Source organism: Panicum virgatum, chromosome 7N (assembly GCF_016808335.1).
Source record: "Panicum virgatum strain AP13 chromosome 7N, P.virgatum_v5, whole genome shotgun sequence".
Lineage (NCBI taxonomy): Eukaryota > Viridiplantae > Streptophyta > Magnoliopsida > Poales > Poaceae > Panicum > Panicum virgatum.
The window spans coordinates 906,815-920,000 of NC_053151.1; positions in this window are offsets into that span (position 1 = coordinate 906,815).

Sequence of the window (13,186 nt, forward strand, 5' to 3'; positions counted from 1 at the left end):
GGTCCACGTTACTGCGCCATAGTTTTTCCTGTATGGATTCATCAAAAGCTTGGACTCGTGGAGAACCCATGTGGATTTCCGGGGGAAGGCATGCTTCGACCCCGTAGACCAGGAAGAATGGGGTCTCCCCGGTGGCTCGGCTGGGTGTGGTCCGGTTGCCCTATAGCATGCTCGGAAGCTCCTCGACCCATTTCACACCATGCTTCTTTAAGCAGTTGTAGGTGCGAGTTTTGAGCCCTCTGAGGATCTCTGCATTTGCTCTCTCAACTTGACCATTGCTCCAGGGATGAGCTACGGATGCAAAGCATAGCTGGATGCCATTGTCCTCGCAGTACCCCTGGAAGAGCCGGCTTTTGAACTGGGTCCCGTTATCCGCAATGATGCAGTTTGGGACTCCGAAGTGGCATACAATGGATTTGAGGAATGCTACTGCAGTCCCCTTGGTGATGTTCACCACAGAGGTAACCTCCGGCCACTTTGTGAACTTGTCGATGGTGACGTAGAGGAACCGGTACCTGCCGACAGCCTTGGGAAATGGTCCCAGGATGTCCACACCCGACACGGCGAATAGCCACGAGGGTGGGATTATTTGTAGAGCCTGAGCCTGTGTGTGTATCTGCTTTGCAGAGAACTGGCACACTTTGTAGGACTTTACCAGCTTGGCCGCATCCTGGAGCGCTGTCGGCTAGTAGAAATCATGCCGAAAGGCTTTACCGACTAGCGTGCGAGATGAGGAATGACTTCCACACTCGCCTCCATGGATCTCCGCGAGCAACTCGCAGCCCTCTTCCTAGAAAATGCATCGCATGAGGATGCCATTGGCGTCACGGCGGTAGAGATCCCCTTCTACCACTGCGTAGCATTTAGCCAATCGCACTATGCGCTCAGCGGACACATGATCTTTGGTAAGGATATTGTCTTTCAGGTAGTCTTGGATCTCGGAGATCCATGCATCAGGAGTTCCCTGAGTACCTGGGAGTGGTTCCAAGAGGTCCCCGGGATCCTTAGTGGTGCACACAACCCTTGGCGGGCTCCACAAATGGATTGCCGCCGGGACTGCTAGCTTTGAGGTGCTAGCTGATCCCCTTCGCCCAGTTCGGCAGACTGGGCGGTGGGTTCCAGTAGCCGTCTTTCGAAGACGCCCTCGGACACGGATGCCCAAGTTGATGCTCTCGTGGAGAGGTCATCTGCTATTGAATTGAATTCGCGAGGAACATGTTACAGTTCCAAGGCGTCGAAGTCCTTCTTGAACATCCTCACATGGATGAGGTATACCGCAAGCTGGGGGTTGTTGCAACTGCACTCCCCTCGGACCCGCTTGATGATCCGCTGGGAATCCCCCTTCACCAAGAGCTGCCGGACCCCTAGAGATAGGGCTACCATCATGCCGAAGATCAAGGCTTCATATTCCGCCATGTTGTTGGTGGCCTCAAATTCGAGGTGCACGATGTACTTCACTTGATCTCTGTTCGGGTTGATGAGGACCGCACCGGCTCCGGCCCTTTTCTTATGGACGGACCCATCAAAGAAGAGTGTCCAGTGAGGCTCGGTGAAGACCGGTGTCTTCACTTTCGGCTCCGGGGGTCCCGCATTTGGATCTGGACCCCCAGGGTTGCTCGGGGAAGGAGTCCACTCTGCTATGAAGTCGGCTAGGATCTGGATCTTGACCACATGGCGGGGCTGAAATTCCAGCTAGAATTCAGCTAGCTCAGCTGCCCACTTGGCGATATTGCCTGTGGCGTTGGAGTTATGTAGGATGGCTCTTAACAGGTAAAAGGTCACTACGACAATCATGTGAGCCTGGAAATAATGGCGCAGTTTTTTGGACGCAATAAAAATAGCGTAAATGAGCTTATGCGTCTCTAGGTACCTGGCCCTTGCCTCGTGGAGGACTTCGCTGACATAGTAGACGGGCTTCTAGATGGTCCGTACCCCTGCAGCAAGGTCCGGCACACCCTTGCCCGCCATGCCAGGTTCTGGAGCCGCGGGTCCCTTGGCCCCCAGCGCTTCTGGCTTCTCGCCGGGTTGAGGTTCGTCCGGACCCCTGGTCTCGAGGTCCGGACCCCCGGGCATAGGTTCGCCCGCAGCTTCCATGGCGGTTGGCCCACCGTCCTCGATCGGGGGGTCCCGGGCGACCCCCTGGCCGGCTTGCACCATCCTTTGAGCAAACATCACCATGCTGACTACTTCTGTCGACGCTGCAAGATATAGAAACAATGTCTCACCTGGCTCTGGGGCTACCAGCACCGACAGAAAGGTGAGATGCTTCTTCAGTTCCTGGAAGGCTTGCTTAGCCTCTTCGGTCCAAGTAAATGAACCGGACCTCCTCAGTAGCTTGAAGAAGGGTAGTGCCCTCTCTGCCAGCCTCGAAATGAAGCAGCTAAGGGCAGCCAAGGATCCCATGAGCTTCTATACGTCCTTGATGTGAGCAGGAGGCCTCATTGCCTCGATTGCTTTGATCTTGGCTGGGTTGGCTTCGATGCCCCATTGAGAGACCTGGAACCCGAGTAAGTTCCTAGCTGAGACTCCAAAGACACACTTCTCTGGGTTCAGCTTCGTGCGCGTGGTGCGCAGTCGGTCAAAGACTAGGGTTAAATCATCCGACAGGGTTGACCCTTCCTTAGTGTTGACAATGATGTCATCGACATAAACCTCTACTATGTTTCTAACTAAATCACCAAAAGTTTTGTTCATGGCACGCACGAATGTAGGCAAGGCATTCCTCTGACTATAAGGCATTACAACATAACAAAAAAGCCCATCCACTGTTACAAAAGCTGTATGTTTGCTATCCTCCCTAGACATTCGAATCTGGTGGAAACCAGAGTATACATCTAAGAAAGACAAAAGCTCACACCCGAAGGTGGAGTCCACGATCTGATCGATACGTGGGAGTGGATAGGGATCTCTAGGACATGCCTTGTTGAGGCTGGTGTAGTCGATGCACATCCGAAGCTTCCTGTTGGCCTTAGGGACGACGACCGGATTAGCCAACCACTCGGGGTGGTGGACCTCCTCGATGAAGCCAGTGTACAACAGCTTGCGGACCTCTTCACGGATGAAATTATGCCGCTCCACAGACTGCTTCCAAGGCTTCTGGCGCACCGGTTTGGCATCAGGGTAGATGTTCAGATGGTGCTCGATCACTTCCCTGGGGATCCCAGGCATCTGTGACGGTTCCCAGGCGAACACGTCTACATTTGCTCGAAGGAAAGCGACGAGCGCGTCTTCCTATTTCTCTCCCGGGTTTCCTGTGATGCGGGTAGTCTGGGAGGGCTCCGCTCCGACCTGGACGGTCTTCACGGGAATGTCATCCGGATCGGACGGTTGAACCCTAGGCACCCTTGCAGGTACCTTGGCTCGCGAGATTGAGGGATCTTCTCCCTCGGTGTGGGCAGCCTCTGCCACTAGGGCATGCAGCTTCTCGACTGCAGCGACGGCATCGGTGCGGTCTCCCCGCATGGTGAGGACTCCGGAGGGTGAGGGCATCTTCAAGACCAAGTACCCGTAGTGGGCAATGACCATTAAGCAGTATAGGGCCCCCTGCCAATAATGGCATTGAACGGGAGGTTCACCTCCGCCACGTCGAACTGGACATTCTCTGTGCGGAAGTTCTCCTCGGTCCCGAACGTGACCGGCAAGGTGATGCTCCCTAGATGGAACACCGACTGTGGGCCCACTCTAGAGAATGGGTGAGAGGGAGCCAACTTGGACTCCGGAATCTGCAACTGCTTGAATGCAGCATAGCTGATGACATTGAAGCCAGCCCCTCCATCGACCAGCACGTGATACAACGTTATATTGGCTATAACAGGCGCAGTGATGATCGGCAGGACGCCGGCTGCGGCAGTACTGCCCAAATTAATCCGGCTCAAGTGCGCTAACCATCACCTTAAAGGTAATCCCGGCTAACACGCACTTCAAACGGAGTAATCCGATAGGGCTGTCGGGTAAAGTCCCGAAGAATCCACCTGAGTGGCGATCGAACCCAAAGCTTACATGCAACCCACACGAAGGTGAGTCCAGAGAGTACAACAATTCACAGATACATTACATTACATAGTCTTAACTTAATTATTACAAACCAAGTTCGAAATCTCCGAAAGGTACTTGAAGTTCAAATTGAAAGTAGTTCAGAGTTCACTGCAGCGGAAATAAAACGAATACTAAACGACGATATAAGTTGTCATGATGAAGCCCGTACATGACATCACTCGGCATTGTCATCGTTAGCCGGAGTCGTATCCCACTCCACCGACCAACCAGGAGGCAGAGTACACGGCCAAGTCAAACTAGCAATCATGTCCTCAAAAGTATCACCTGAAACAAATTGAGCCACAAGCAAGGCTGAGTATACTAATACTCAGCAAGGCTTACCCGACTAGGATATAATTAACCCTCTAACTAGACATGCAAGGCTTTTGGCTTGAAGGGTTTGTTTTTGCCGAAAAGCAATAAAGAGTAAGTCCTTATTTTCTGATTTTAGCTTTCAAGTTCTAGTTTGATCAACCATTCTACATTAACATCTATCCAAAAGCATACATGGTGAAAAACATTTATTCTTCTTCATTCAACCATATTTCTCATCATCTTTGTTCCACTTCTTACTCTATGTGGCAAAAGGGTTAAGCAGTCTCAATATCCGTGAGAGACAGACGATTCGAATCGAATTTGTTAACCTGGCCAGGCAGACCTAAACACACGCATGGGGAATGCAATCACCCACGCGACTTTTCCCCTTTTCCCCGGGCATGAAACAGGCCCACCGCCCTAGGGTGCCCTGCACCCGTGCGTGACCAAAGACCAGACAGTGGGGAGTACGTTCTACGGCCGGTTCCATCAGGTACTTAAGCTTACCTATTACCATATTCTCGGCATGTGGTTAGTATGTTCAAATGCTTAACCACCACTACCACACACCGCGGCCTTATCCATTTGTAACGAACATGGCACCATTGATGCCATTTCGAGTGATTTTGGTGATCGAATGACAACACAACACTTGGACTAATATGATTGTTAAGATGATCATTCTCAGGCTTTTAGGTTCAAGTGATGACAAAGAGAAAGAGAAGATAGGCGTAGCAAGGCCCGATGGACTGCCCCTACGGGGGTTCCGCTACCCGGTTAGCGGACGGGGGTCGAGGGGGAGCCGCCCCTCGCGGGTCTCAGGGCAGCGCCCTGAAAGCTCTTCGATTCAGGAGCACCGGTTGAACCGACGGTCTAAAATTGGGCATCGGTGCAATGGCCGTCCTTTGTACCAGAGACGATGTCAAGTGCCCAGAAGAAGTTTCTTCAGCACCGGTTCAACCGACGGTGCATCGGTGCATACCACCGGTGTAATGACGTCAGCATCCAGGAGAAGATTCTTTCAGCACCGGTTGAACCGGTGAGGCATCGGTGCATTGCATCGGTTCAACCGGTGGTCTCTGCGTCAGCTGTCAGGACTTCAACGGCTACTTCATGTTGTGAGTGACCGGATGAACCGACGCTACCCTGCCAAGAGGCATCGGTTCTTCCGGTGGTAGCAGATTTTCAGCTGACCGTTGGAGCAACGGCTACAAGACTTGGTGGCCTATATATACGCCTCACCCCGGCCATTTGAAGTGTGCTGGAGTTGCTGAACATCCCAAACACACCCAAGAACATCTCCAACCACCATAGAGCTTCATTGTACATCATATAGGCTTAAGCACACTTGTGAGAGTGCTTAGTGCTTGTTTAGGGATTAGTTCTTGCGAGAGCTCCCTTGAGAGAAGTCTTGCTGCGGCAAGCAACTTGTGATCCGTCGTGTGACCCTCCGTCTTGGTGTGGAGTGGCAACGACACTTTGTGCGGGGGAAGAGGAGGCCCCCTCCTTGGTGGAGAAGCTCCGTAGTGGATTTCGGCCGGGTGACTGAGAGAGACGGTGGCGGTGCACGAGACTCGGTGTCTTGTGGGCACTTGCCTTTGCTTGCCGGCATCGCCATTGGTGGCGTAGTGCAAGACGGTGATCAGAAGAGCCTCGGTGTCCCGTGGACGTAGGCGTTTATGCCGAACCACGTTACATGACCGTGTCTACTCGGGAGTTTGCATCCCTCTTGCACTTACCTCTTTACTTACCGCATTACGTTTCCGCACTTACTCCACCTTGCATACCTTTACTTTCCTAGTTAGTTTGATTAGGATTAGCTAGGTTGCAAGTCTTTTTAGGGGTAAGTAGAGAGTAGCATAGATAAACCTTAGTCATAACTAGCATGCGTAGGACGTGTTAGGTTTATCTTATGCAAGTAGTTTGAGCCCTAGGTTAAAAAGCGATTAGCGACCCTATTCACCCCCTCCCCCTCTAGGGTCGGACACCCCGGTGATCCTTACACCATTTTCACTAAACAGACGGGGTATCATGAGTACAACAACCCCGCCCGTAAACCTTATATTGCAGCGTGTAGTAGTCACTCAACTCCTATGAGCTCACGAGTGACAGGAAATCACTCGACTTCTACCGAACCATTAGCATAGCTAACTAGCGACCTACACATACTAGTGTTCAAGCATAGGTACCTAGGATCATGCAACTAAGGTTCCAAACAATTCCTACAACTTAAATGCACAAATAAATAGGAATATAAATAGTTGCATAAATTAAAATAGGTAGGACATGCTCCGGGGCTTGCCTTCCTGAGCGGAGCTAGCCTTGGGCTCTTCTGAACTCTGGTTCAGGTCTTCAGTGATTTCAGTTAGATTAACTTGAGCTTCACGCTGCTCACTCTCGGACTCCGGCACCAGCTCGTACGTACCGTCTGGGAGAGTAGTCGAATCTATATGAAATGCATATGCGTGAGTTACTTTAGTGATAACGATTTATTCAATTCTTCACTATAGAGTTGTAATCCAACGCAACTCAAGATGATTTACAAAATATTCTGTTACATCATTTTGGGCAATCATTTATAGAGTAATAATCGCTATATCTGACTTCACAAAGTAACTAGGGTGGATTTTACCTCTTCTCCCTATGCAGCAAAAGAAATGATTTTTCTCATTTATTACTAGGTTAAGCATGTTCTTATCATAATTAAAGTTACACAGAGACTCTGGGTTTGAAATTTTTATGCAAGGTACATGTCTGAGTAACTTGCCTACTGTGAAATTTTCAGCCCATTTCATACAGCATATTAACCATGAAAAATAAAACAAACAACTACTGCTAGAAACAAAAATGAATTTTATAGGTCCAACTATGCAAGTACTGTTAATGAAATTTTAACTGAGTGTTGTCTACCTAAGATGAGCCTTCCATAAATTTTTCACAATTAAACAAGCATTGTACCGGGCATGAAAAATAGAGCAAAGTACAACTGCTGTAAAGAAAATTAATTTCCACAGGTAGTTCTAATGAGTTTCAGAGGTCAAAATTTTTCCAGCAAGATACAGTATTAAAATAGCAGCTCTTCTAAAAATATCAGATTTTTCTAGGCAGAGGAACTATTTTTCTTAGTTTAGTGCATTTATTCATAGCATAAAACACTTGAGCATGATCTGCTTGGGTAAAAAGTCCCTACATTTTTTTCTAGAGCATCCAGGTATCAACTCAAAGGCACTGAGAAAGTTTCAGCTGGTGGTTCAAGGTGGAACAACTTGGAAAAACAAAACTATTTATACTAGGCATACATCAAGATTTAAATAAACTGATAGCTAGGCATGTAAACTATCCACGAAACTTTTACACAAGTTTATACATCTAACATGTAACCCACTGACCAAAAATGGCTAACAGCTCATGCTTGTAACTTGAGATCTAATAAAAGATACATTTTCTTTGTATTTTAAATGAAGTAAAAACTATTGAGAAAATGAAAAAGTGCATGTAGCAAAATTTGTAGATATCTTTGCAAAGATTCCATAACAGTTGAGTTTGCATTTTTCTGATTTTTCTATGATTTTTAAACGAATTTACAAGTTTGCTGTTTTTCAAAACAAAAAGAAAAAGGAAATGTAAACTTGCATCTAGGCCCCTGGAACAATTTGGGGGTTCACACATAACCCCTTGGCCGGAGTTGGAATAGAGGAGGCGGCGGCGGGGGTTTCCCGGCGAGGAGGAGGCTCGCTGGCGGCGGGGATGGCGTCCAGGGGTGAGAGCTCACCGAGCTCTACCTGTGGGTGGGTGTTGTGGTCAACGGGGATGGCCGGAGCAGGGTCGGCGGCATAGCAGCACGGCCGGCGGCGGTGCTCCGGCAGCTCTGGGCGACGGAGTTTGGGTCGTCGAGCACCGGTGGGAGGTGAGGGAGCTCGTGGGCGAGTCATTTTGGGTCGAGGAAGGGCGGAAGAGGGAGTTCCGCGGCGGCCGGCGGCGGCTCTGCCCGTGACGGCGGCGCCCGGCGGCGATGGGGATGGGCGAGGCTTGGCCGTGGAGCTTCACCGCAGCGAGGAGGTCCCGTTCCGGGGTTCAATTGAGACCGAGGGGCACCGGGGGTAGGGGCTCCATGGTGAGCTCGAGCGGCGGCAGCAATGGCGGGGCGGCAACGCGTTCTGGCACGGGGGCGGCTTGGCTCGGCTTGGGAAGGGAAGGGGAGCGGAGTGGGAGGGTGGAACGCCCTTGGGCGAAGCAAATGGGAAGGGGGAACTCGGCAGGAGGGGGGGTAGAAGAAGGGCGAGCTCGGCGCGTGCGCGTGCCTCGCGGTGGCGTGCTCGCCGCGCAGGAGTAAAGGCCGGGTCAGGGCCGCAGCGGGGAGGGTTGGGGGCGTCGCAGCGTGGGCAGCAGCAGCGCGATGATGGCGGGGTGGCGTGTGGACGGGCGGCGAGGCAGTAATGGCGCCGCGGCAGGTGCAGCGAGCTCTGGTGGCGAGGGTGCCGTGTGGGCGGGCGGCAGCGAGCGGAGTCCGGGCACTTGCGCACTCGAGCGGGGGTGGGGGGTTAGCGGCGCGGCGAGGCAGTTCGGCGGTAGCAGGCGCAGCGAGCTCGCGGCAGCGGCGCAGCGAGCGCACGCGCGGGCGCGCTCAAGTGCCTGCGCGCGCAGAGAGGGGAGGGTCAGCGAGGGAGAGAGAGAAAGGAGAGAGAAAGGGAGTGGAGAGAGAAAATAAAGGTCAACCGTTTGACTTAGTCCAAACTCAAGATTTTCAATTGAAACTCAAAAAATTTTGAACACGAAAGTTGTTCAAAATTAAATTTCCTACAACTTTCCTTTTAGGCAAAAATTCATTTGAGCGATGATTTGAAAGTTTAAAATTTGAATTCAAGTTTAATGATCCCGCTTGTTTTTCGGGGTTAACTCCAAATTTCATGTTGTAACTTAAAAAAACTTTGAACACGAAAGTTGTTTATCTTGTCAAACTCTACAACTTTCGTTTTGGGCAAAAGTTCATTTGAGCAAAGGTGCGAGAGTTTAGATTCTCTTGTATTACCCTTACTTTCTCTTCTGCCTCTGTTACGAGATCGGGTCCGAATACCACTCGTTCTCCGACTTGCGACCAACTCAAAGGAGTACGACACCGTCGACCATATAAGGCCTCAAATGGTGCCATTTTCAAACTCTCTTGGTAACTATTGTTGTACGAGAACTCTACTAGAGCTAGACATTTGTCCCAACTCTTGTCATAATGAATGACGCAAGCTCTCAACATGTCTTCCAAGATTTGGTTCACCCTCTCAGTTTGTCCATCAGTTTGTGGGTGATAAGCTGAGCTTCGAATCAATTTTGTCCCAAGAGATGCTTGCAACTGTTCCCAAAAGCGGGCAACGAACTGTGTTCCATGATCAGAAATGATTGTCTTTGGTACCCCATGCAAGCAAACAATGCGATCAAGATAGATCTCAGCATACTTCTTCGCAGTGTAAGTAGTATGTACTGGAATGAAATGTGCCGTCTTGGTTAGTCTATCCACGATAACCCAAATGGAATCATGATTTTGGGATGTGTTGGGTAATCCAACAATGAAGTCCATACTTATGTCTTCCCATTTCTACGATGGGATAGGCAGAGGTTGAAGCAAACCGGCTACTCTCAAGTGGCTGGCTTTTACTCTCTGGCAGGTGTCACATTCCGAAACATATTTAGCAATTTCCCTTTTCATCCTAGTCCACCAGAAATTTTGCCTAAGATCTTGGTACATCTTGGTACTGCCCGGGTGAATAGAAAATTTGGAAAGATGTGCCTCGTCGAGAATTTGCTTCCGAAGATCATGATTTTTCGGAACAACTAAACGACTTTCAAACCATAGGACTCCTTTATGGTCTTGACAAAAACACTTATACTTCCTTTCCCCTTGAGAGAGTTTTTGTTTAATGATCCCCACACCTTTATCATGTAATTGGGCCATAATGATTTGATCATGAAGAGTTGGTTCAACTGAGATGTGATTTAATGTGCCTTGGGGAATCATTTCCAACTGGAGCTTCCTCATCTCATGACAGAGGGTTTCCGAATAGGATTCCACGGATAGGCAATGGCAATGAGCTTTGCGACTTAGTGCATCTGCTACAACATTTGCCTTGCCTGGGTGATAGTGCACCTCAAGATCATAATCCTTGATTAATTCTAGCCACCTTCTTTGTCTCATATTTAGGTCAGCTTGAGTGAAGATATATTTGAGACTTTTGTGATCGGTGTAGATATTGCAATGAGTACCCATAAGATAATGCCTCCATATCTTTAGAGCGTGAATGACAGCTGCTAATTCAAGGTCGTGAGTAGGATAATTCTGCTCATGGGGTCGAAGAGCTCGTGACGCGTAAGCAATAACTTTATTGTCTTGCATGAGCACACAACCAAGACCAGTACCCGACGCGTCACGATACACGTCAAAGGACTTGGTATTATCAGGTTGAGCTAAGACAGGTGTTGTAGTCAACTGCTCCCTTAGGGTGTGGAAAGCCTTTTCACATTTTTCATCCCACACAAATTTTACTCCTTTCTTCAATAGTTCAGTCATTGGCTTAGCAATTCTGGAGAAATCCGGAATGAATCGGCGATAATATCTGGCTAAACCAAGAAAACTGCGAATCTGATGGACGGAGGTAGGAGGTTTCCAGTCCAACACCTCTTGCACTTTGCTAGGATCCACAGCTATGCCTTCGCTGGAAATAGTGTGGCCCAAGAATTTCACACTATCTAGCCAGAATTCACACTTAGAAAATTTAGCATAGAGCTGATGGTCCCGAAGACGTTGGAGAACAATGCGCAGGTGCTTAGCATGGTCTTCCTCATTCTTGGAATAAATAAGGATGTCATCAATGAAAACCACAACGAACTTGTCGAGCTCAGGCATGAATACCGAGTTCATGAGATACATGAAGTAGGCAGGTGCATTTGTGAGACCAAAAGACATGACTAAATACTCATAGAGTCCATACCGGGTGGAGAAGGCGGTTTTAGGAATATCACCTGGGCGAATTTTGATCTGATGATAGCCAGAGCGAAGATTAATCTTTGAGAAAATCCTAGCTCCAGCCAGTTAATCGAAGAGAACATCAATGCGGGGAAGGGGATATTTGTTTTTGATTGTCACCGCATTGAGAGGTCGGTAGTCCACACACAACCTCAAACTATCATCCTTTTTCTTTACAAAGAGAGCTGGACAACCCCAAGGTGATGCACTGGGGCGAATGAAGCCTTTGTCCAGAAGCTCTTGAAGTTGAATTTTTAACTCGGCCAACTCCTTAGGTGGCATTCTATATGGTCTCTTTGAGATAGGGGCAGTGCCTGGCTGTAGTTCAATAACGAACTCAATCTCTCTATCTGGTGGCATTCCTGGCAAGTCATCCGGGAACACATCGGTGTACTCGCATACCACAGGAATTTCTTCTAGGTTGGATGTGCTCATAGCAAATGCACAAGAATTGACACACTCTCAGAAGGGTAAATAGAGAGTAGTGGCTCCGTATTTTGGTGAATTTGGTTCAACAGCTCTGGCGGGAATATCTATTATAACCCCATGCTGAGTCATCCAATTCATCCCCAAGATGATATCTATACCCTCAAGCAGTAGGAGTATAAGGTCGATGTTGATGATTAGGCTACCCAACTTGATTGGCACAAGTCGTATTATTTGATTCGAAGCAATTTTACCCCCTGGGGTTGATATCATGTATGACCCTTTCGTGTGAAGAAAATCCAAACCCACTTTTGCACCAAATTTTGCACCAATGAAGCTATGCGATGCACCAGAATCAAATAATATAACTGCAGGCTTGTTGTGGATAGAAAATGTACCCGTCATCACTGGTGCGCCCTCAGGAAGTTCTACAAGAGTGGTGAAGTTGATACGTCCTTGCTTGACCTGAATAGTCTGCCTTCTGCCCTTGTTCTTGTTGTTCTGATTAGAGCATTGGCCCTGGTTTTGTCGCTTGGGTTGCGGGCACTCCCGGGCGAAATGAGTGGAGCTCCCACAATTGAAACAACAATTTCCCTCACTTGGACGGGCTAGCGGTGGAGCAGTTGGCCTTGGGCCAGTTAATTGAGGAACAGGGAAACGTGCAACGCTCTGCTGCAATGGAGGCCTGATAACCCAACGCCCTGGCTGAGGGGCTTTCTGAGGAATCTGGGGTGCAACATTCTGCACTACGCGATACCTTTGTGGCTGCGCACTAGAGGGTCCAGCTGGCGCTTTCCTCTTTTTCTTAGCACGGTGAGCCATGATACAGTCTTCTTGAGTGAGTGCGAGATTAACCAGCTCATTGTATGTGTCTACCCTAATGGGGTTTAGTCGTTCCTTGAGCTTGGTGTTTAAGACTCTACGAAAACGATCACGCTTCTTAACATCTGTGTCAGCATGATAGCCCGCGTACTGACAGAGATTGTTGAAAGCTTGGGCATATTGGATAACTGTACGAGTCCCTTGAGTAAGAGCCAGGAACTCATTCAGCTTCCTATCCATGAGTCCTTCTGGAATATGGTGACCCTTGAATGCAGTCTTGAATTCATCCCAAGTGACAATGTGATTAGCTGGGAGCATGCCAAGGTAGTTATCCCACCAAAGACGTGCCGAACCGTGAAGCTGTTGCGCGGCAAAGCGAGCCTTGTTTTGCTCCGAGCATGGCGCCAGAAGTAGTGAAAACTTGGACTCGATTGTGCGAATCCAAGCATCCGCATCCAGTGGCTCTTCTGTCTTGTTGAACAGAGGGGGCTGACTTGCCAAGAATTCCAGGTAACCAGCAGCTTGAGGTTGATGAACATTGGGTCCACCCCGCTGCTGTTGCTGTTGTTGCTGTCC